The sequence below is a fragment of the Muntiacus reevesi genome, chromosome 1 (assembly GCF_963930625.1).
Source record: "Muntiacus reevesi chromosome 1, mMunRee1.1, whole genome shotgun sequence".
NCBI classification, from domain to species: Eukaryota; Metazoa; Chordata; class Mammalia; order Artiodactyla; family Cervidae; genus Muntiacus; species Muntiacus reevesi.
The window spans coordinates 236,932,896-236,957,124 of NC_089249.1; the positions used below are offsets into that span (position 1 = coordinate 236,932,896).

The following is a 24,229-nucleotide window of genomic DNA, read 5'->3' on the forward strand; positions in this document are numbered from 1 at the left end:
TAATTTTCTGAAGCTCTCATGGCTGTTAATGTTGGGTTTAAACCCCAAAACCTAATCTATCTATTGTTCTTCACTTGGCATGCGTCCCTGGTTTTAAAATGTTATACAAATGTAGATCAGACAAAACTGTGCATGATCTAGGATTGTTGGAAGCATCAAATATAATAAGATAAAACTGTTTTATTGCTACAATGTCTCAGACGAATAAAATGACAGAAAATTGTCTGTGTGGACCAGGAAACATTAATAATTGTAAGCAGATTCAAGGAATTTAAATTTTTTAATTTGGGGAGAAAAAAAGGTTTCCCTATCAGCAAATATTCACTGTTATTTGATATTTTATTAGGTATTTTGGTTATGAAAAATGTATAAGGTATTGACTCTGTTCTGCTAGATATACAACTTTAAAAACAAAAGCAAATTATAATTTAATCATTAAAATAATATGTCAAATAGGTGAGCAAGTCGGTATGTATATGCTAGAGGAGGTCAGAGGAGGGAGTGTTCTCTAAGGCCAGTTGGAGAGGGGAGGCTCTTTTTAGCAGCTGGAACTCTCCTCCACTTGAATTCTGATTGATGCTCTTCCCCCATGAGGATGTTACGTCATAAAATTTAGAAGAAAATGAAGGATTCACTAATCCCCGTTCCTTATTTTGCCAATGTGGAAATTAGGGCTCAGAAACCGCAGATTTTTAGGATGAAGTTGTTTCTTATGATAAAATCAGTTGTTATTGTTCAGTTGCTAAGTCATGTCAGATTCTTTGCGACCCCATGGACTGTAGCCTGTCAGGCTCCTCCACTATCTCACAGATGAAATCAGTGCTCATTTCTAAATGTATGTGGCTTTCAGATCTTCATACCTTAGCACTTCTTCCTTTTCTACAGGCAATTGTTTCCTTGGAAGACCTCAGAAAGAATGAGCTGTCTTATGTTTATGTCACTGTTTATATTCAGGAAATTTGATTTAGAAGTTGTTTGCCTCAAATACTTTTTAGAAGAAGGTGGGGTAGAAATAAATTAGCCAGTAAACATAAACAGACATGAGTAGTCCTGGATAAAATGACATTCTTTAAGGAAATCCTATGTGATGAATCATACTCCATGCATTTCACATTATGACAACTTTGGAGAGTTTGGTGGCTATTAAGGACAGTGTGATTTAATTCTTAAAAAGAATTGGGTGGGATCTGGAATGGAAGAAGAAGAGAACAGTTATTTATTGGACTCCTTTTATTTGCCAATTATTGAGCTAGATTTCATTTAACATTAATCCTCACATTATTTTGTGAGATCAGTGTCATTATTTCTCCTCTTCTGAAGAGATGCCATAGTTAATATACCTGGTATGTGGAGAAGGTTGGCTCTAAAGCATGTGTCGTGTCCTCTGAATTAGTTTGCTTTATACAGTCTCTAGATTTGGTGGAATATTAGGTTTCCTCGTCTGTAAAATGAGAATGTCATTACCTTTCTCACTTATCTCCCACATAGGAACAGTAAAGCAGTTTTATTATTCAATGAACTAAAGATATGAAAGTATTTTGAAAAATATTATGCTATTATCTTCGTCAGAAGTGTGTGATTACAACCTGCTGGCATCAAAAAAATTTTTTTTTTATTAAAATATAGTTGATTTATGACACTGTATTAGTTTCTGGTATTCAGCAAAGTAATTCAGTTATACACATATAAATATATTATTTTCATATCCTTTTCCATTATGGTCTATTACAGGGTATTGAATATAGTTCCATGTGCTATAGGGCCAGTAAGACCTTGTTGTTTATCTGTTTTACATTTACTAGTTTATATTTGCTAATCTTAAACTCCTAACTTGTCCCTCCCCACCCCCATCTCCTTTGCTAACCATAAGTTTGTTTCCTATGTCTGTGGGTCTATTTGTTTCATAAATAAGTTCATTTGTACAATATTTTAAATTCTACATGTAAGTGGCATCATATGGCAGTTCTTTCTCTGACTTACTTCACTTAGTATAGTAACCTCTAGTTGCATCCATGTTGCTGCAAATGGCATTATTTCATTCTTGAGAGTATGTATTGCATTGTTTATATGAATCACATCTTTATCCACCCTTCAGTTATTGGACATTTGGGTTGTTTCCATGTCTTGGCTATTGCAAATAATGCTATGAATATTGGGGTCATGTATTTTTTTGAATTACAGTGTTCTCCAAATATGTGCCCAGGAGTGGGATTGCTGGATCTTGTGTTAGCTCTGTTTTCAGGTTTTGTTTTTTTTTTTTTTTTTTAAGAACCTTTATACTGTTCTCCATAGGCTTCACCAGTTTACGTTCCCACTGTTGGTGTTTCAAGTCTGGAAGGCAGCACAATAGCATGGCCTCTGTCTCTAGGTTTGAATCCAGTCTGTGCCACTCTCTAGTTTTATGATTTAGGTTAAGATTCTTAGCCTCAGTTTCTAATTTTATAATGGAGAAGAAACAATTCATAGGTCTACGAGGAACATTAAATCAGGTGACAGGTAAAAAACATAGTTCTCTAGGCTCTCAGGAGAAGTTTTACCCAAGCTACCTCTAGTAATGAGAACATATTGTGAGGATAAAATGTGCCAATAAGAAAGAAGGATAATAGACAGAAAATGTGGTATATACATACAACGGGATTTTATTCAGCCACAGAAAAGAAGGAAGTCCTATCACATGCTACAACATAAATGAACCTTGATGATATTATGCTAAGTGAAACAAGACAGACACAGATGGACAAATGTTCCATGATTCCACTTTATCTACAGTAGTCAGACTCATTGAAATGGAAAGTGGAAGGATGGGTTCCAGGGGCTAGGGGGAGGGGTAGATGGGAAGTAGTTGTTCAATCAGTTTAGAGTTCTAGTCATGCAAGATGAGAAAATCTTAGGGATCAGCTGTATAGCTTTGTGCTTATAGTTAATACTGTACAGTACACTGAAGCTTTTTCTAAGAGGGTGAATCTAAAGTTATGTAGTTTCTACCGAAGTTGAAGAAAAAAGAAGAAAGAAGGGTACTAGGTGAACCCTCAGAAGGCTTTGGTTGAAGATTGAAAGCAGTTCAAATAAATGATCCAGTAGGAAAACTGACAGTGTACTTAAAGGACCTACAAAGCTGAGGTACCAGAGTTTTATTTTTTCAGGTTTTGATATTACATTATAATCAATGCATAGTCACCAAGGTAAAATTCAGGTGTGTTGAACTGCTGTAGACATGTTTTGGTGTTTAGTAATTTTACAATTTTGAATTTCATATTTTGTCGAGAGTTCTGTTGATACAATTGCAATACTTAGGACCCCTGTCCTGCCTTTATTTCTGGGAACAACAGATTTCCTTTCTTCAACCCTTTCATTAGTTCTTCTGACTTCACTATCATCCTAGTTTTAAGCTAGTTTTTTATGCCTTATTTATTTTTTTATTTGTTAGTGTTTTGATTCTCTCCATATTGCACCACTCAAATTTCATCAGGAAAATTTAGCTAAAATAGAGGGTAATTTAGCTAAAATAACATCCATTGCCTCTCTTATTCAGAAGTCTTTGAGCAAAGTATTCTCAGCCTATGGATTGACGGCCCTAGGACCATATGACCACCTTTGTCCAGTTAGTGCCCTTGTCTTCCCATACTCAAAAAATAGCCTAGAGCTTCTTTTTCCTCAGATGAATTGGGTAGGGCAGTTTCCTCATAGACAGGTCATGTATCATGGAAGACAAAATTACTATTATTGTTATTATTTGAAATTAGAAGACATTTGGTCTAGTCTCTATGTGGCATAAATGAATAATCTTTGTTCTAAGAGGAAAATGTAACTTGTCCAAGGCCAGATGACTTGTAATTAGTCAATGTTCCAACGTTTCTCCTAAAGCAGGTATGTTTAGCATGGTAATCAGCATCGTTAAAGGAAATTATCACATGGCAACACTTTTTCTTAGCACCACCAATCTGTTATGGCTTTAGCCATAGTAATTGTTATCATGACTGAATATTTGGATAGATAGATAGAAAGAGGTAAAGATAGAATACAGATAGCTCAGTTGGTAAAGAATCTGCCTGTAATGCAGGAGACCCCGGTTTGATTCCTGGGGTGGGAAAATCCCATGGAGAAGGGATAGGCTACTGACTCCAGTATTCTTGGGATTCCTTTGTGGCTCAGCTGGTAAAGAATCTGCCTGCAATATGGGAGACCTGGGTTTGAACCCTGGTTTGGGAAAAATCCCTAGGGAAGGGAAAGGTGGCCACCTCCAGTATTCTGGCCTGCAGAATTCTATGGATTATATACTCCATGGGGTCCAACTGAGTGACTTTCACTTCTCTTAAATATACTTTAAAACCACAGCTTGTAATATTTTTTTCAAGCAACTGATAATTTTTCATTTTGCTTTTTTCCAAATATGACTCATAAAGTTTAGCTCATTTCCAGTAAAATATCTTTTCCAACTCCACTTTAAAATGTCATTTGTTCTAACTTTGGCCAAGTATTAAAATAATATTTCCTTATTGATTATATGTAAGTGAGAACAGTTTTCATTTATTATATTCTCTAATTTATAAAGGTATATCATATTGCTCTTCAATTTGGCACACCAAAAGTTTCCATACTCAGCAATATTTAACAAAGATGTTTCTTTTAATAGAGCATTAATCTGGTATTCAGACCTCCTATAAAATATTTGATACTAAAAAATATCAGGTAGAAGAAGCCATGAGAGATAAAGCTGAATGAGTCCTGAGGTCCAAGTATCGTGTCCTTTACATTGTGGTCCCAATATCCTTTTCTTTCTTTTTTATATGGAACTCTTGACAAGCTTGCATGTCATCCTTGCACAGGGGCCATGCTAATCTTCTCTGTATCATTCCAATTTTACTTTATGTGCTGCTGAAGTGAGCACCCAATATCTTTTCCTAATTGTATCTGTCGTTATTTCATTCGCCTTTTGTTACAGTCAAATTAAACTCTGTGATATCACTGTTCCTCCAGACATACATCTCCTCAGTCTTACCCCACATATCTGTATGTTGACAGCATCTATTTCTCAAGGTTTTTTTTTTCTTTCAGATTTCTTGTCTCCTATAAACTTTTTCTTCATATTTCAGCCGATAGTACAATTTTTCTTTCTAAATTCCTATGCCACTATATTGTTTGACAATTAGCACTTTTTATTTCAAAATAGAGCTACATTGAGCATATGTCTTGCCTACCCTATTATAAGATCCTTGAAGGCAAGACTTGTATCTGATTCACCTTCAGTAACTTCCACCAACTTTGAAATTGATGTTCGGTGATGACTCAGCAAATCAGTGAATGAATAGTTTCACTACATGTGCTGCTGAAGCAAGTACAGTGAATGAACAGCTCTGATATAATGGGAAACGAGAAGGCATCTTTAAAAATGAACAGAAGGGATGGCTAATCTGAAGCATGTGTTCAATGAAGGAAAATACAGTTCTTCATAACAGGAATAGTTAGCACACCTCTGAGCAACTGAGATACAGGAGGAAAACAGGGAGAAAAGTACACACTTGACATTGCTGTGATTTTCAAACAGTTTATATCTTTTTCTTTCATTTTGATCAATAAAGTAAGTATATACGTCTTGGCAGGTACCCCCATCCTAAATGGTAGATGTGTACAAATGATTTGAAAAGTTATGGTGTCTGTACTTGGCCGCCTGATGTGAAGAGCTGACTCATTGGAAAAGGCTCTCGTGCCAGTAAAGACTGAGGGCAAGGGGAGAAGGGAGCAACAGAGGAAGAGATGGTTGGATGGCATCACTGACTCGATGGACAAGAGTTTGAGCAATGTCTGGGAGATAGTGAAGGACAAAGAACCCTGGTGTGCTGCTGTTCATGGGGTCGCAGAGTTAGAAAGGACTTAATGACTGAACAACTGTACTTGTAATGTAGGGGGAGGCTAGGTGAAGCATACTAGTCCTCCCATCTCTGTTTGGAAACAAAACACTTTTATTTATTATGTATGTTATGGTTATATTCAGGATTCTCTGTTGGCTCAGATAATAAATTTACCTGCAGTTTACCTGCAGGAGACCCAGGTTGAATCCCTGGATTCAGAAGATTCCCTGGAGAAGGGACTAGCAACCCACTCCAATATTCTTGCCTGGAGAATTCCATGGACAGAGGAATCAGGCAGACTACAGTCCATGGGGTTGCAATGAGTCAGACACAACTGAGTGACTAATATTTTCACTTTTTCACTTGCATAGTTATATTCAAGATTATATTTGAACAAATTCTGTTGTTTATACATTGAACTACATATAGCAAAGACAGAAATGTTACCATCTCCAAAGTAAGAACAGAAGACACTTAGGAAAATTCTGAAGAAGCAGGAAGAATGGAAGTGAGGAAAGCATCCTTTGGAATGCAAATTTAAGGCAAACCATGGTTTTAACAGTGAAAAGGGTCAGAAATACAAATAAACCTTTGTATGTGACCAGTTGTGAATCCCTAGGTAACTTGGTGAAGTTTCATCAAAGGTGAAAAGTCACTCAAAAAAGATCCTTGGAAGGAAAGGATCTTGACTTTAGATCTACAAGAAGTTCAGCTCTGGAGATGCTTATGAAAAAATAATGATTGGAAAGCACGGAGGAAACAGAAGACCTAAGTAAAATGTCCAGTATGCTACACTTTTTTTTTTTTTTAAATGGTCCGTTCTCTCAAAAATGTGTTATTGATGGATTTAAGATTTGTTCATATATTCTGCACTCAGGGGAGGATTTTATTTTTAAAATCAGAAATAAGAAATTGGCCAATCCTGTAAAACATTCAAAAATAAGTATCACTTTTCTATCAGTGTATTATAGTCCCTGTGGAATATAGCCAAATTCCTTGTTCCGGAATCAACTGTATAATCACCAAGATAATCAATGAAGCTTTGTAGTTAGTTCTGATTAATAGTTCTAGAGTAGAGTCTCTGAACATCTCTATTGGCATTTTAGATTGGATAATTCTTTGTTTGGGTGGGGACAGTTGTGCCTTTCAGAATGTTAAACAGCATTCCCAACCTCTTTCTGCTAGGGACCATAGAATATCCCTAATTGTGATAAACAAAAACATCTGCATACATTGCTAAGTGTCTCCTGGGGGGCAAAACTACCTCTACTTAAAATAAGTTAAAACTATTAAAAATGTAAATGAGCAGTCAAATCCCATTATGAGTCTGAGTTTATTCCCTGGCATACAGGGTGTTGAATAAAGAGTCAATCCTCAAATCAGGCAGTGAATGAGTGAGTGAAAAAGTTGTGATTGGGAAAAAGTACATGAAGCTAGGAGTCAGAAGAAGTGAAATGAGGTTCTAGCTCTCCTAGTCTCTAGCTATTTGTCCTTGAATCTATGGCTTCTCCTGTCAGGTCTTACTGATAAAATGAAGATATTTTAATACACTAGAATATACTATGACCCATTCCTGCTCAAAGACTATGACATATTTGTGACTATTCATAAATTTATATATCAATACACCTGATTTTTTGGGTATTGAACTCTCACAAAGACTGGAGACTCAAGAGGGCTGTGTGTTTTCTTGTTAGGGCCTGACCTGAAAGGTTTTCAGTATTTTTCCCTTTGGTGACAGGATTCACCTCATATTTACTCTCACTGTTTACTTGCATGAGAAATGAAAGGAACAAGTGAGCTCTGACAAAGGCATTTATTTGGCCCTAAGATGATATTCATTTTTTCCATCCCTGGAGAAGAGGCCTGGGGCTAAGCTGTTTGGGTTATGCAAGCACCTTCTGCTGAGCTCAGAAGCCTAGGCCAAATGGGCAAGGAATCAAGAATGAACTTTCATGGGAATTACAGCACCCATTTCTCTCCACTTGCCTCCCTTCCCAGAAAACCAACGTCAGAGGATGCTCTGCATTTCCACCCTAAGTAGGCTGCCATTTTCCCATTGCATCACAAGTCTAAGATGAGAGATTATTCTGACTCCCAAGAGTTGTTTTCAGAGCACACCAGTTAATTAGGTGACACAGGGTGGAGCGATACTTTATTATTCTGGATGTCTCCACACCCACAATGGATTTGGCCTGGTGCCGCAGTCAGCCACCCTCACAGCAGTGGCATCTTACAATGCAACCTCGCCCTGATGACAACAAATTGTATTTTTTAAGGACTAACTTTAATTTAAAAATTGCATATAGTCATTCATCTAAAGGCAAAAAGAAAAAAATTGTGTCAGAGCTTCCCTCTCTTTTTTTCCAAACCTCACATACTTGTTTGAGATTTTGAGATGTGATGAGCTAGACTTGTAGGTGAATATATAATACCTGATAAAGACAGGAGCTGAGGCAAACAATACCAGTCTTCACCAAGAAGAGTGACTGATTTCTTCTTAACACCTTATAACTCAGAAATTCCTTCCTTTTATATTGTTTAATTATATCTTCATTAGGGTTCACTTTTGTATTTATTTTTTTAAAAACTTTAAATTTTATATTGGAACATAGTTTCAGGTGGACAGCAAAGGGGCTCAGCCATATATATACATGTATTAGGGCTCACTCTTGATAGTGTACATTCTATAGATTTGGACAAAGGTATAAATGTATAATGCCGTGTTTCCACCATTATAGGATTATACAGAGTATTTTCACCATCTTAAATATCCTCTGTGAAGCAATATTTTTATTATATTGGTTGATACACTTCATTACTATAGTTTAATTGGTCTACCTTCTTTTTGCCCCCTTTTTTCATTTCCCAGTGTGCCTCACTTCATTAGTAATTTAGGAATTTAATCTCTCTCTGGGTAAAAGTGGGGACTGGAATTAAAAGGCTTCCTAATTCCACATCAAACACTATTTTGACTTTATTCATGAACTTGCAAATAAGCTAAAGGCATAAGAGAGTGGTAACAGAAAGAAAAGGCATTCCCTCCAAGTCTCATTCCCTGCTGGATAATAAGCCACTTCCTCTCTTTTCAAGAGGTGAAGTGTTTGAAAACTTATGGGCTTAGAGTGAGCTGTTTGATTTTCTGAACTATTTGAAAAGGTGTCACTTCTGGATGACTCAGGTGACCTCTCAGTCCATCCAGCCATGTGTGGCTATTGTTCATGAAGAGTGACCCAGTTCCTTAACAAAACTATACCAGCTGGAGTACAGTAAGTTGTCCAAAGTAAGGGGTACCAAGAAGGAAATAACTCCCCTCCCCTGGAGTCTATTAGGTGTGCACCTAAAATTAAGCACTGGTTTTTAGCACTTCCTACAAAATATTTCAACACTTTCAAAGACCCAGAAGTGGATTTCCCAGTTGTGGTCTCTAATTCAATGTGGTCAGCAGCCTAACAAGAAGACCTTTCTAACAACAGATAACACTGGGCACTCTCCATACTCCAGGTACCATCTAAAGACTTTACATGAAATACCTCATGTAATCGTCATGGCAATCATGTACACTTCTCAGGTTAGTGGTGAAGAAATTGAGACAGAGAGTTTAGGAAAGGTGTCCCTGGTCACACAGCCAAAAAGCCAGTTTTTCAATTCAGATAGCATTGCTCCAAAGCCAACATTTCTAAGTTATATCTCCATTGACCCTTAAGTAGGCTTCAGCATGTATAACTTGAACTGCTACCAATAATGATAGCTGTTTTAACCTTTTCACACAATCATGTCAGTTTGCTCAACAATTCTGCAAAGTGAATGATTCTCTTATCATGTTTACTGAGATCAATATGCTAGCAAGTTACACATTTCCAAAAACTACTCATCCTCTGTGGTGCAGGTTAGAGAACTAATCTTCTCTGTCCAGACAGTACTGGGATCCACCCGCAGGAGATGGGCCAGGCATCCTGAAACACTTTGCTTTGGCATTATGAAGCAGGAGTCTGGAAGGATGAAAATTGCCCCCTCTATTAAAATAAATTATGACATTTGCAGTTAGATCATACAACTTAGGAGATCAAGATACTGTGGATGTGTGGTTTTAAATTTAAATAATTAGGAAAAATCATTCTGTCTGTCTTAACAAATGGTGCTTTGTGACCCCAAGGACTGTAGTCCACCAGGCTCCTCTGTCCTCAGGGTTCTCCAGGCAAGAATAATGGACTGGGTTGCCATTTCTTTCTCCAGGGGACCTTCCTGACCCAGGGATTGAACCTGTATCTCATTCATCCCCTGCATTGGCAGGCAGAGTCTTTACTACTGAGACACCTGGTAAACCCTTTAAATTTAAGTAATTAGGAAAAATCATTCTGTTTGTCTTAACCCTCATATCTTCATCTATAAACTAAATGAGAGAGCTGGATGACTTTGTGTCCTATCCTGCCCTAAAAATGCTTGACTAATTTTTAAAAATAGCATTTTTGTTCTTAAAGATAATACCTACTTGGTGCAAAAAACTTATCAGACAAGAAAAATGAAAGAGAAATATGAAAAACCATAGGTAATTCCCCCAGAGATAACAAATGTTAGGACTGTCATGTAAATCCTCTTCTACCTTCCTTGATATATAAATATATAAATGTTTTTTAAATAGTATGATATTGAATGTCAAATTTTTTGCTAAAATTGAGTTTACTGAAGTGAAGTTTACAAAGGCAAAGCTCAAAATTTGGGGTGTATAATTACATAAGTTATGATTAACAGTCACTTGTGTAACACACTTCACCACAGAGTATTTTCATGTGCACATTTGTGGTCAATTCTGTATCCTGTCCTTTGGTTCATGGCCCCTGGAACCCGCTGATCTGATTTCTGCCCTTGTAATTTTGTCACTTTAAAGCTGTCATATGAATGGAATTTTGTATCTGGTTCCTTTCACTTAGAATAATGTTCTTAATGTTCATCCATGGTGGAGCAGGCATACTAGTCCATTTCTTTTAATTCTTGAATAAAAATCCACTGTAAGGATGTAGAATAGTTTTTTTTTTAAATCCATTCACCAACTGACATACATTTGGATCATGTCTGTTTCTCAGTGATTATGAACAAAATTGCTATAAATATTCTTTTATAAGTTTTTTATGAACATATATGTTAATTTTCTTTTGAATAAATACTTAAAAGTGAGATTGCTGAGTCTGATGATAAGTATATGTTTAGCTTTATAGAAAAAAAAAGTAGGATTTTATAATCTACATGTTTTAAAACCTTTTTTTTTTTGGAATTTTGCTAAGATAGTACCATATGAAGATGTCCTGTATATTCTTTTCCTAGTTTCCCCCATAATGAAATCTTACATAATTATAGTATAAAATCAAAACTAGGCATTTGATTTTTATGAAATGTATGTGAGTGGTTCCATGTTATTTTATTGAATGCATAGTTTTGTCATCAATCAGGATATAGGATTTTCCATCACCACAAAGATTTCCCTCATACTACTTCAGTAGAGTCACATCCATACCCTCCATTCCCTCTCCAACAGCCATCCTTAACCTCTGACAAATTGTTTTCCATGTCTGTAATTTTGAATGTTGGAGATAGCCTTTCTTCACTTAGAATAATGCCCTTGAAATCCATCCAAGTGGTTACACGTATACTTAATTGATTCCTTTTTATTGCTGAATAGGATTCCATGGCTCAGTGTACTAAAATTTGTTTAGATGCTCAGTCACTTTAGTTGTGTCCAACTTGTTGCAACCCCATGGACTATACCCCACCAGGCTCTTCTGTCCATGGGATTTCCCAGGCACAAATACTGGGGTGGGTTGCCATTTCCTCCTCCAAGGGATCTTTTCAACCAGCCCAGGAATCAAATTTGCGTCTCCTGCATTGGCAGGCAAATTCTTTATCACTGAGCCACCAGGGAAGCCCAAAGTTTGGTTAACCATTCACCTATTGAGGGACATTGTAGTTGTTTCCATTTTGGAGATATTATAAATAAAGCTACTGTGGATAATTGTATGCAGGTTTTTGTGTGGATATAAGTTTTCATTTTTCTGGGACAATTGCCCAGGAGTGCAATTACTGGGTAGTATAATTAGTATATGTTTAGTTTTGTAAGTAGCTGCCAACTTACTTTCTAGAGCGACTGCACCATTTTACATTCCTACCAGAAACATCTGAGAGATCTGGTTTCTCCAAATACTTTCCAGCATTCTATGGTCACAATTGTTTATTTTGGTCATTCTGGCATCCCACTCTTCTAAAATTACTTTCTGCTCTTTCCTTTCTCATATATCAACACAGTCAAAAGGAGTACTACATATTCTTTCATAGAGACCCATGTTATTTTGCTCCTGGAATTTTGTGGGTGTCATTCTGCTGAAAAATCAGTTACATTACCATCCCCACATGTTCAAATATTCTTAATCCTCAAGGCCCACTGCTATCTTCCAGATAGAAATAATATATCTTTCCTGGACACTTCACTTGTACTACTTTTATGACATGTTAATATTTTATGTTCTATTGAATCATTTCTGAGGCAAGTATTGGCTTCCTTTACCAGGGTGCTAGATTCCTTAATGCAGAAAAAAAACTTAAAAAAAATTTTTTATACTTACTTCCAGCAACTATGATTTTCAAACTTTCAATTAATAAAATTCAACATGATGCCAACAAATTGATATTGATCTAAATTTTTGGTTGGTATTAGTATCCTTATATATAAAGATCCAAGAGAAAAATGCTTAATTTCAAATCTCTATGTTGAACACGTTCTTAATCCTATACCAACTTCATTGTTTCTAGTTCATTTCCACATAGATTTCTATATAGCATTCAAATTTTATAGTTTAAAATCTACTTATTCTACCCAGGCTCAAATAGTAGCAGCCTGTGCATGTGATCTCCTAAGTGTTAGTTGTGGTTTTTCTGCCATCTCTGGAGGTATAAAAGACAATCTCTCTCAGACAACCACCTGCTTTATTTCTGGACAGATTTCATTGCTAGAGAGCTTCCCCTTTCAGTGGAGTCATAACAGCCTCTAACTTAGGTCAGATTCTAGCTTTACTGTCTTGGATTACATGGAGTAAAACTTTTTTTTTCTACTTGATCATAAGGAATTTCAAGACTTTCCTAAGTATTCAAAATGCCAGCAGGTAACAATTCTGGCTTAAAGTGAGTTATAAACAGATACTGTGATTTATAAACATATGAATAATTTTCATCTAATGAAACAATAAGAAATATTCTCTCATGTAATTTTCATAAGTCTAGGTCTCCTTTCTTAGGTACAAACATTTAGAGTGGTAAGAGAGTCATCTTGGTAAAGTGATCTCTTTGTTGTTATGAAATGATTTTCCTTATCCCTGGTAATATTCTTTGCTCTGAAATCTACATTTTCTGATATTCATATAGCCAATCAAGCTTTCTTTTGATTAATGTTAATCATCTTTTTACTTTTAACCTATTTCTATCTTTATATTTAAAGTGTGTTTCTTGAAAGCAGCAAATAGTTGGATTTTCCTTTTTCATCTAATTTGACAATCTGTCTTTCAATTTACATGCTTACATATAACACACATATTTTATGTCTAATACACTTTTTGTTGTTCAGTCGCTAAGTCGTCTCCTGCTCTTTGCAACTCCATGGTCTGCAGCACACCAGGCTTTCGTGTCCTTCACTACCTCCCAGAGTTTGTTCAAATTCATGTCTATTCAGTTGGTGAAGATATCTAACCATCTCATCCTCTGCCACCCTCTTCTCCTGCCATCAATCCACCCCAGCATCTGGGTCTCTTCCAATGTGTCAGCTCTTTGCATCAGGTGGTCATAGTACTGGAGCTTCAGCAACAGTCTTTCCCATGAATATTCAGAGTTGATTTCCTTTAGGATTGACTGGTTTGATCTCCTTGAAATTTTCTACAAAACATATTTACATTTAATATATATTTTTCATAAAATATATAGATTTAAATATAGATTATTGAGTCTGCCATCTTTATGTTTCCTATTGGTCCCATCTGTTTTCTTACTACCTTTATCCTTTTTTCTGCTTTTGGATAAATCAAGTATTTTATGATTTCATTGCATCTGCTTTGTTGATTTATTATCATCTATAGATCTTTAGTTTTTTATTATTAAAGCAGTTGTTTTTAAAAGAGTTGTAAATAATAAGAAAAATTCTTATATACTTCCCCATGTAGTTACTCTTTCTAATGATATTCTTTCCTTTGTGTAGATCCATATTTTCATGTGATATGTTTTTTCCTCTTGCCTGAAAATCTACATTAACATTTCTTCTAGTAAAAGTATGCAGTAAAGAATGAATTCTTTCAACTTTTATATACGTGAAAAAGTCTTTATTTCACCATCATTTTGAAAAGATGTTTTTATTGGGCACAGAGTCCTAGTGACAGTATTTTCTTTCATGCTTTAAAGATCTTTAAAGATGTTGCTTCACTGTATTTTTACTTGTGCTATTTCCAAAGAGAAAAACTGTCGTTCTCCTAGTCTTTATTATTCTATGTATAACAGAGCCTTTCTACACCCACCCTCTGGCCCTGTAGTTGCTATAAAGACTTCCTCACTGTTTTTGAGCAACTTCATAATGATATGCCTTGGTATGGGTTCTTTCTATTTCTTATGTTTCCAGTTCATTGAGATTCTTGACCTGTTGGTTTATAATGTGGAAAATTTGGGGCCATTATTACTTCAGATATTTTTCTGCTTTCCCAGGCCAACTTTTGAGAACTCCAATTACATTTATATCAGTCTTCTTATATTAGTTGTCCCACAGACCACTGATGCTCTTATCTTTTTCATCTGTGTTTTACTTTGTATTATTGATATCATATGTCTTTGTATTAATTAATCTTTTTTTGATGACATCCAATTTACCATTAATCATATGTAGTAATTTTAAATTTTGTACTCCAAGGTCCAATTTTTATTTTTTGTAATTTGTATCTTCCATGTCTCTTCTTTATATTTTCAAACATATGGAGCATGGTTATAACTGTTTTGTTGTCCTTGTCTGATAATAACAACATCTGTGACAGTTTTGAGTTAGTTTTAATTGACTGATTTTTCTCCTCACTATTTTCTTGCTTCTTTAGCATGCTTGGTAATTTTTATTGAATACCAGACATTGTTTTATATTATTGAGTAGTGAATGATCTTTTATTTCTATAAATAATTTTTAATTTTGTTCTCAGATACAGTTCTGTTCATTGAAAACTGTGAATTCTTTTTGGCTTTGCTATTACCATTTGTTAGGTAAGAGGGGAGAAATATTCACACTAGAGCTACTTATCACCTACTACTGTGACACAGCCCTTTTGAGTATTCTGTCCAATAGGGTTGAGTTGCCTTATGAATTTTGAGATTTTTCCAGTGTGGTTGATAGGAACAGATACTAGTCCTGATCCTGTGTAAACATAAGGTACTGTTCTCTTTAATCATTTCAGATGGACCTTTCTCTGATCTTGAGTAATTCCTCATATGTGTTTGGTGATCAGTACTCTGTGGAATCCTTAAGGGTTATTCATATTTCTAGGGTTTCCACTAATCAGCTCTTTCATCTCCAATATTCTGTTTTGATAAATTTCAACTGACTTCACCTTCCTGGAATCTCAGTTGTCTCCTTAACACAGGTTCTGCATGGCTGTACCTGAGCCTCTCCTCCATTCTCTGTGACCTGTAAATTTTCTAAGAATAGTAAGCTGGGGCAATTTTAAGGTTCACCTTGTTTGTTTACTATCTGTTTATCATGGGTCACTTGTCTCCATTTCAAGAGACTCCTGTCCAGTATCTTGAAAACCATTGTTTCATATATTTTATGTGTTTGTTTTTATTTGTTTACTTACTACAAGCAGAGGTGTATCTCCAGTTCCTCTTACATTGCTGGAATCATTAATCCAGTCAGTTCTTTGGATTGATTTTTCCTTCTTAACATGAATTCTGTTTCTTGGTTTGTCTGGATTGTATGCTAGTCATTTTATGTTTACTTTGTTAGGTGATACATATATTTCTTTCCTCTAAATGTCCTTGAAGTTTGTTCTGGAACACAGTAAAGTTACTTGAAAATACTTAGATAATTTCTAGCCTTGCTTTTAAGCTTTGTTAGGTGGAACCAGAGCAGCCTTTTGTGGATTATTTTGTTCCCCTACTAGAGAAATACCATTCTCAGGTTTCTAACCAAATGACAGATCTCCCCACCCCACCCCCCATTTTATTGGTGGAAACACAGCCATCTCCTCTCCTGTTTAAACTTGAATATTATTCCCTGTACTTCTTAGGGTGATTTTTTTCTCCAGCCTTGAGTAGTTTTCTCCTGTAGAATTATTTATTATCACTCAATTGAAGACTCTAAGTGGATAATTTGCTACAAATCTCTCCTTGAAGTTCTCTCCTCTTGGTAACATGCCAAGTAAATTTTAGTTCTCTTGGTCTCCCCAGCTCTCAGCTTTGTATCCTCATCTCAGGGAGACCATTGTGCTCTACCTGTGTTTTCTCTCTCTATGCAACAGCCTAGAAACTATAGACAGTAAACCGCGGCAATGTAGATCTAACTGGGGTTTTATTTTCACTCCCAGGGATCATGACCTGCATTATCTAATGTCCAGTATCAGAAAACTATTGTTTAATGTAGTTTTTATCCTAATTAAAATGTTTTAGGGGAGGAAATCTCCTTTCCTTGTTCCTGTATCTTGGCCAGAAACAGAAATCTTATCATTAAAACAAAATAAAAAAACAAAAACTCTAGTGTATCCTTTAGCATGAGCTTACCAGATGGTGCTAGTGGTAAACAACCCGCTTGCCAATGCAGGAGATGTAAGTGACACAGGTTCGATCTGTGGGTTGGGAAGATTCCCTGGAAGAGGAAATGGCAGCCCACTACAGTATTCTTGCCTGGAGAATCCCATGAACAAAAGAGCCTGGTGAGCTACTGTCCATAGGGTCACAAAGAGTTGGATATGACTGAGTGACTTAGTATGCATCTCTTAGTATACATATTAATTCTTTTGCTTCTCTTTTCAGAGAATAAAATAGGTATTTTAGTTTTCTTATTTGCCTTCTCATCATTTCCTTGCTAATGAAATTATGAAAGCTGTACCTTCAAACATTTTCACAGTGTTAGAAAAGCCTAAGGGCATAGGGAAAAGACAATGGAATCTTGGTTGAGCAGACTTCTGTTGATCTCCAGTTTTCACCACTTACTGTTTGAGAAAGTTACTATATCTCTAAGTTTCACTAAAATGAGAATGTTAGCAATAATGTATGTCCAGCCTGCTCAAAAGTTGATCTTGAGGCCCAAATGAGAATATGTATTAAAATTTTTAATTTGTGGGGCTTCTCTGGTGGTCCAGTGGTCAGGACTTCACCTTTCAATGTAGGGGGTGCAGGTTCAATCCCTGGTCAGGGAGCTAAGATCCCACAGGCTGAGTGGCAAAAAAAAAAAAAAAAAAAAAAAAAAAAAAAAAAAAACCACCCAGAAACATAAAATAGAAGCAATGTTGCAACAATGAAGACCTTCAAAATGGTCCGCATCAAAAAAAAAAAAAAATTTAAAAATTGTAATTTGGAAAGCATTTTGCATGTTAATATTTGCTCTTCATCCCCAAGATTGCCTCAAATTTAATGATTTCTCTCTTTCAGTGTACTTGCTGTCCTTCTGTTCTTTTTATTTATTTTCTTTCTGAATACCTGCCTCTCTTTCATACTCTTTTCATGTTTTCTTCTTTCTTATCCTAATCTCACTGAATTGGTGTTTAGACCTCATGGGAGAGTATAAAAAATATATATCAGAATGTATATGTATACACATATATGTGTGTATATATATATGGATATTAGGAGACTTGAATTCCTGACAGTGATTCCATTTATGGCTAATAGACATGAAGAAAATCATTCAACTGGGCTGATTTTCAGTTTTACTGACTATGAATGGAGATAAGACATTACCTGCTTATCTGAAAGAGTTAATGTGAGGATCAGGTATATAAAATATAGACAGTATATAAATATTTCTATCTATACATATTGTGTACAAATTGGTGTTATACTATTGTTGTTGTTGTTTAGTCTCTGAGTCATGTCTGATTCTTTGTGACCCTGTGGGCTGTAGCATGCCAGGCTCCTCTGTCCATGGGATTTCCCAGGCAAGAATGCCAGAGTGGGTTGCCATTTCCTCCTCCAGGGGAACTTTCTGATACAGGCATCGAACCTACATTTCCTACTTGGCAGGTAGATTCTTTACCACTGAGTCACCTGGCAACATCCTTATTGTACTGTATTATTCTATAAATATTATTATTATATTATAAAATCTTATACAAAATTGCTCTGTAAGTACAATAATGTAAATGCCTTTATTAATGCTAGTAAGTGCATACAGTTCACAAATAATTTCCTATACACTTTTATAATACTTCTCAGAAGCATAAGTAGTATTTTCTGTCTAGAAGTGAAAGAAAAATAATCTTATCTTACACTGTAGGCTAAGGCTGATTAATGCATTTTCCAAGGCTGTTTATGTAGATAAATGTTCACTACATACAACTTCCTGCTCAGAAATATTGAAATTACTTTCTTAAATAGAGATGTTTTATAATAAGGACTTGGTGATGCAATGCATTAACGTCATGTGGGAGGTATCACTCAAAAGAAACAAAACCCCACAAAATGCAAAATAATTTCTACTTTCAATTTTAGATTCAACTCCTGCCCCCAAAATACTGTTAGTTAACTAACACTTTTAGTATTTGTTAGTAATATAGCGGAAGCTAAAAATTCAGATAAAAGAATTTAATAAAGCAAAATTCTGGTTTTCTTAATTATTTAAGGAGTGATTCATTATTTAAAATAAAAAATATTGGAGTATAGTTGTTTACAATGTTATGTTAATTTCTAGTGTACAGCAAAGTGAATCATTTATACATATACTCATAACTACTCGTTGTTAAGGTTCTTTTTCCATATAGGTCATTACAGAGTATTGAGTAGAGTTCTCTATTCTATCCAGTCGGTCCTTATAAGTTATCTATTTAACATGTAGTAGTGTGTTTATATCAATCTCAGTCTCCCAATTTATCCCTCCTTGCCCCTCACTCTCTAATAACCACAAGTTTGTTTTTTTTCAGTGAATGATCCATTTTGATTTACTGAATTTTTCATATGGATGAAGTCTATACACTTTTTAAACTTCAGCTTATTTTTTAGAATTGAGATTATCATCAGGGGACCCCCTTCTAGAGGTCAGATATCTTATTTTATGCTAGTTTGACTCGATGGACATCTTTTTTAAAAGATATTCACAGATTCAGGTGAACAATGATTTGTATGATTATTTTCTACTTCCTCAATTAGACTAAATTTTCTTAGCAATTAGAGACAACATCTTTTATTCACAAGTATAACAGTGGGCTCTCACATGATATCAAATAAATGTAGGCATTTAGTGAATATGTGCTGTATTCATGTGGGCAATATTATGGAATCTATTAGAATACCATAACACCTAATGTTGTTTTTTTTTTTCCCCCTATTTATTTTTATTAGTTGGAGGCTAATTACTTTACAATATTGTAGTGGTTTTTGCCATACATTGACATGAATCAGCCATGGATTTACATGTGTTCCCCATCCTGAACCCCCCTCCCCCCATCCCATCCCTCTGGGTCATCCCAGTGCACCAGCCCCGAGCACTTGTCTCATGCATCCAACCTGGACTGGCGATCTGTTTCACACTTGATAATATACATGTTTTGATGTTGTTCTCTCAGAACATCCCACCCTCGCCTTCTCCCATAGAGTTCAAAAGTCTGTTCTATACATCTGTGTCTCTTTTTCTGTCTTGCATATAGGGTTATCGTTACCATCTTTCTAAATTCCATACATATGAGTTAGTATAGTGTATTGGTGTTTATCTTTCTGGCTTACTTCACTCTGTATAATGGGCTCCAGTTTTATCCATCTCATTAGAACTGATTCAAATGTATTCTTTAAAATGGCTGAGTAATATTCCATTGTGTATATGTACCACAGCTTCCTTATCCATTCGTCTGCTGATGGGCATCTAGGTTGCTTCCATGTCCTGGCTATTATAAACAGTGCTGCGATGAACATTGGGATACACGTGTCTATTTCAGATCTGTTTTCCTCGGTGTGTATGCCCAGGAGTGGGATTGCTGGGTCATATGGCAGTTCTATTTCCAGTTTTTAAAGAAATCTCCACACTGTTCTCCATAGCAGCTGTACTAGTTTGCATTCCCACCAACAGTGTAAGAGGGTTCCCTTTTATCCACACCCTCTGCAGCATTTATTGCTTGTAGGCTTTTGGATAGCAGCCATTCTGACTGGCGTGTAATGGTACCTCATTGCGGTTTTGATTTGCATTTCTCTGATAATGAGTGATGTTGAGCATCTTTTCACGTGTTTGTTGGCCATCTGTATATCTTCTTTGGAGAAATGTCTCCTTAGATCTTTGGCCCATTTTTTGATTGGGTCATTTATTTTTTTTGGAATTGAGCTGCAGGAGTTGCTTGTATATTTTTGAGATTAATCCTTTGTTGCTTCATTTGCTATAATTTTCTTCCAGTCTGAGGGCTGTCTTTTCACCTTGCTTATAGTTTCCTTTGTTGTGCAAAAGCTTTTAATTTTCATTAGGTCCCATTTGTTTATTTTTGCTTTTATTTCCAATATTCTGGGAGGTGGGTCATAGGGGATCTTGCTGTGATTTATGTTGGAGAGTGTTTTGCCTATGTTCTCCTCTAGGAGTTTTATAGTTTCTGGTCTTACATTTAGATTTTTAATCCATTTTGAGTTTATTTTTGTGTATGGTGTTAGAAAGTGTTCTAGTTTCATTCTTTTACAAGTGGTTGACCAGTTTTCCCAGTACCACTTGTTAAAGAGGTTGTCTTTTTTCCATTGTATATCCTTGCCTCCTTTGTCAAAGATAAGGTGCCCATAGTTACATGGATTTATCTCTGGGCTTTCTATTTTGTTCCATTGATCTATATTTCTGTCTTTGTGCCAGTACCATACTGTCTTGATGACTGTGGCTTTGTAGTGGAGCCTGAAGTCAGGCAGGTTGATTCCTCCAGTTCCATTCTTCTTTCTCAAGATTGCTTTGGCTATTCAAGGTTTTTCATATTTCCATACAAATTGTGAAATTATTTGTTCTAGTTCTGTGAAGAATACCATTGGTAGCTTGATAGAGATTGCTTTGAATCTCTATCTATAGATTGAATCTATAGATTGCTTTGGGTGGTATACTCATTTTCACAATATTGATTCTTCCAATCCACGAACACAGTATATTTCTCCATCTATTTCTGTCCTCTTTGATTTCTTTCATCAGTGTTTTATAGTTTTCTATGTATAGGTCTTTTGTTTCTTTGGGTAGATATACTCCTAAGTATTTTATTCTTTTTGTTGCAATGGTGAATGGTATTGATTCCTTAATTTCTCTTTCTGTTTTCTCATTGTTAGTGTATAGGAATGCAAGGGATTTCTGTGACCATAACACCTAACTTTGGCCTTACATTTAAAACTTTTTAAAACCACATTTTGGTAATTTAGTCCCATACTTGACAGTTCTCTAATTTATTAATCCTTTTTTCTGTCTAATGAATCAGAATTGTGATATGACACAGTGGTTGGTGCTATTTAACTTGCTGCTTTTAGAACAAAATTTTAAGTCTTAAAACCTAGACATGAGCTACATCTTGACCACATACAAACCATGTGGCCTGGTGTAAGTCACTGTGCAAAGGCATCACTCGAGTCTCTGTGTCCAAATTTCTTCTTATAAGGGCACCAATCAGTTGGGTTAGGGCTCAACCCTAACGGCCTCATTTTAACTTGATCACCTTTTGAAAGTTCTTTTTCTTAAATACAGTCATTTTCTGAGATACTAGGGATTGATTAAGACTTAACAATATGAATTTTGAAGGGACATGGTTCAGTCTATTGCAGGGAGTTTCTGGAATAAATTAGTTATAGGTATAGATAGTATTGTCACTACAATGTGTGGTAGTTTGGAGTTTGGGCTCTGGATTTAACTGCCTCTATTTGTACTGACTGTTAGCATTTGCAACAACCACTGCTTACATGCTATATGACTTTGGAAAAGTAATAGAGTCTCACCAAACCTCACATCACCAGATGGTCAACACTGGAATCAGATTGATTGTTTTCTGCAGCCAAAGATGGAGAAGCTCTAAACAGTCAGTAAAAACATGACAGGGGGCTGACTGTGGCTCAGATAATGAACTCATTATTGACAAATTCAGGCTGAAATTGAAGAAAGTGGGGAAAACCACTAGACTATTAAGATATGACTTAAATCAAATCCCTTATGACTATACAGTGGAAGTGAGAAATAGATTTAAGGGACTAGATCTGATAGACAGAGTGCCTGATGAACTATGGATTGAGGTTCATGACATTGTACAGGAGACAGGAATCAAAACCATCTCCAAGAAAAAGAAATGCAAAAAAGCAAAATGGCTCTCTGAGGAGGCCTTACAAATAGCTGTGAAAAGAAGAGAAGCAAAAAGTAAAGGAGAAAAGGGAAGATATTCCCATTTGAATGCAGAGTTCCAAAGAATAGCAAGGAGAGATAAGAAAGCCTTCCTCAGCAAGCAATGCAAAGAAATAATGGAAAGCAATAGAATAGGAAAGATTAGAGATCTCTTCAAGAAAATTAGAGATACCAAGGGAATATTTCATGCAAAGATGGGCTCAATAAAGGACAGAAATGGTATGGACCTAACAGAAGCAGAAGATACTAAGAAGAGGTGGCAAGAATACACAGAAAAACTGTACAAAAAAGATCTTCACGATCCAGATAATCACGATGGTGTGATCACTCACCTAGAGCCAGACATCCTGGAATGTGAAGTCAAATGGGCCTTAGGAAGCATCACTACGAAAAAAGCTAGTGGACGTGATGGAATTCCAGTTGAGCTATTTCAAATCCTGAAAGATGATGCTGTGAAAGTGCTGCACTCAATATGTCAACAAATTTGGAAAACTCAGCAGTGGCCACAGGACTGGAAAAGGTCCATTTTCATTTCAATCCCAAAGAAAGGCAATGCCAAAGATTGCTCAAACTACTGCACAATTGCACTCATCTCACATGCTAGTATACTTTACTATGCTTAAAATTCTCCAAGTCAGACTTCAGCAATACATGAACTGTAAACTTCCAGATGTTCAAGCTGGCTTTAGAAAAGGCAGAGGAACCAGAGATCAAATTGCCAACATCTGATGAATCATCAAAAAAAACAAGAGGGTTCCAGAAAAACATCTACTTCTGCTTTATTGACTATGCCAAAGTCTTTGATTATGTGGATCACAATAAACTGTGGAAAATTCTGAAAGAGATGGGAATACCAGGTCACCTGACCTGCTTCTTGAGAAATCTGTATGCAGGTCAGGAAGCAACAGTTAGAACTGGACATGGAACAACAGACTGGTTCCAAATAGGAAAAGGAGTACATCAAGGCTGTATATTATCACTCTGCTTATTTAACTTATATGCAGACTACATCATGAGAAATGCTGGGCTGCAGGAAGCACAAACTGGAATCAAGATTGCCAGCATAAGTATCAATAACCTCAGATATACAGATGACACAACCCTTATGGCAGAAAGTGAAGAAGAACTCAAGAACCTCTTGATGAAAGTGAAAGAGGAGAGTCAAAATGTTGGCTTAAAGCTCAACATTCAGAAAACTAAGATGACGGCATCCGGTTCCATCACTTCATGGCAAATAGTTGGGGAAACAATGGAAACAGTGGCTGACTTTATTTTTCTGTGCTCCAAAATCACTGCAGACAGTGATTGCAGCCATGAAATTAAAAGACACTTGATCCTTGGAAGGAAAGTTATGATCAACCTAGGCAGCATATTGAAAAGCAGAGACATTACTTTGTCAACAAAGGTTGGTTTAGTCAAGGCTATGGTTTTTCCAGTGGTCATGTATGGGTGTGAGAGTTGGACTGTAAAGAAAGCTGAGTAGTGAAGAATTGATGCTTTTGAGCTGTGGAGTTGGAGAAGACTCTTGAGAGTCCTTTGGACTGCAAGGACATCCAACCAGTCCATCCTAAAAAAAATCAGTCCTGAATATTCATTGGAGGGACTGTTGATAAAGCTGAAACTCCAATACTTTGGCCACCTGATGGGAAGAACTGACTCATTTGAAAAGATTCTGATGCTGGGAAAGATTGAGGGCAGGGGACAACAGAGGATGAGATGGTTTGTTGGCATCACTGACTCAACGGACATGGGTTTGGCTGGACTCCAGGAGTTGGTGATGGACAGGGAGGCCTGGCATGCTGCAGTTCATGGGGTCGCAAAGAGTTGGACAAGACTG

At 36.2% G+C, this 24,229-nt stretch overlaps 1 protein-coding gene and 1 non-coding gene across 2 annotated transcripts in view; one reads left to right on the forward strand and one right to left on the reverse strand.

Annotated features, from left to right (window-relative positions):
• Positions 1–24,229, forward strand: part of SPINK5 (serine peptidase inhibitor Kazal type 5) — a 191,538-nt gene that overhangs the window by 79,546 nt on the left and 87,763 nt on the right. The gene's annotated exons all lie outside the window — the stretch shown is intronic.
• LOC136156718 (U6 spliceosomal RNA) lies at positions 4,782–4,888 on the reverse strand. The gene has a single exon (XR_010661204.1). It is a non-coding gene; the product is annotated as a U6 spliceosomal RNA (small nuclear RNA).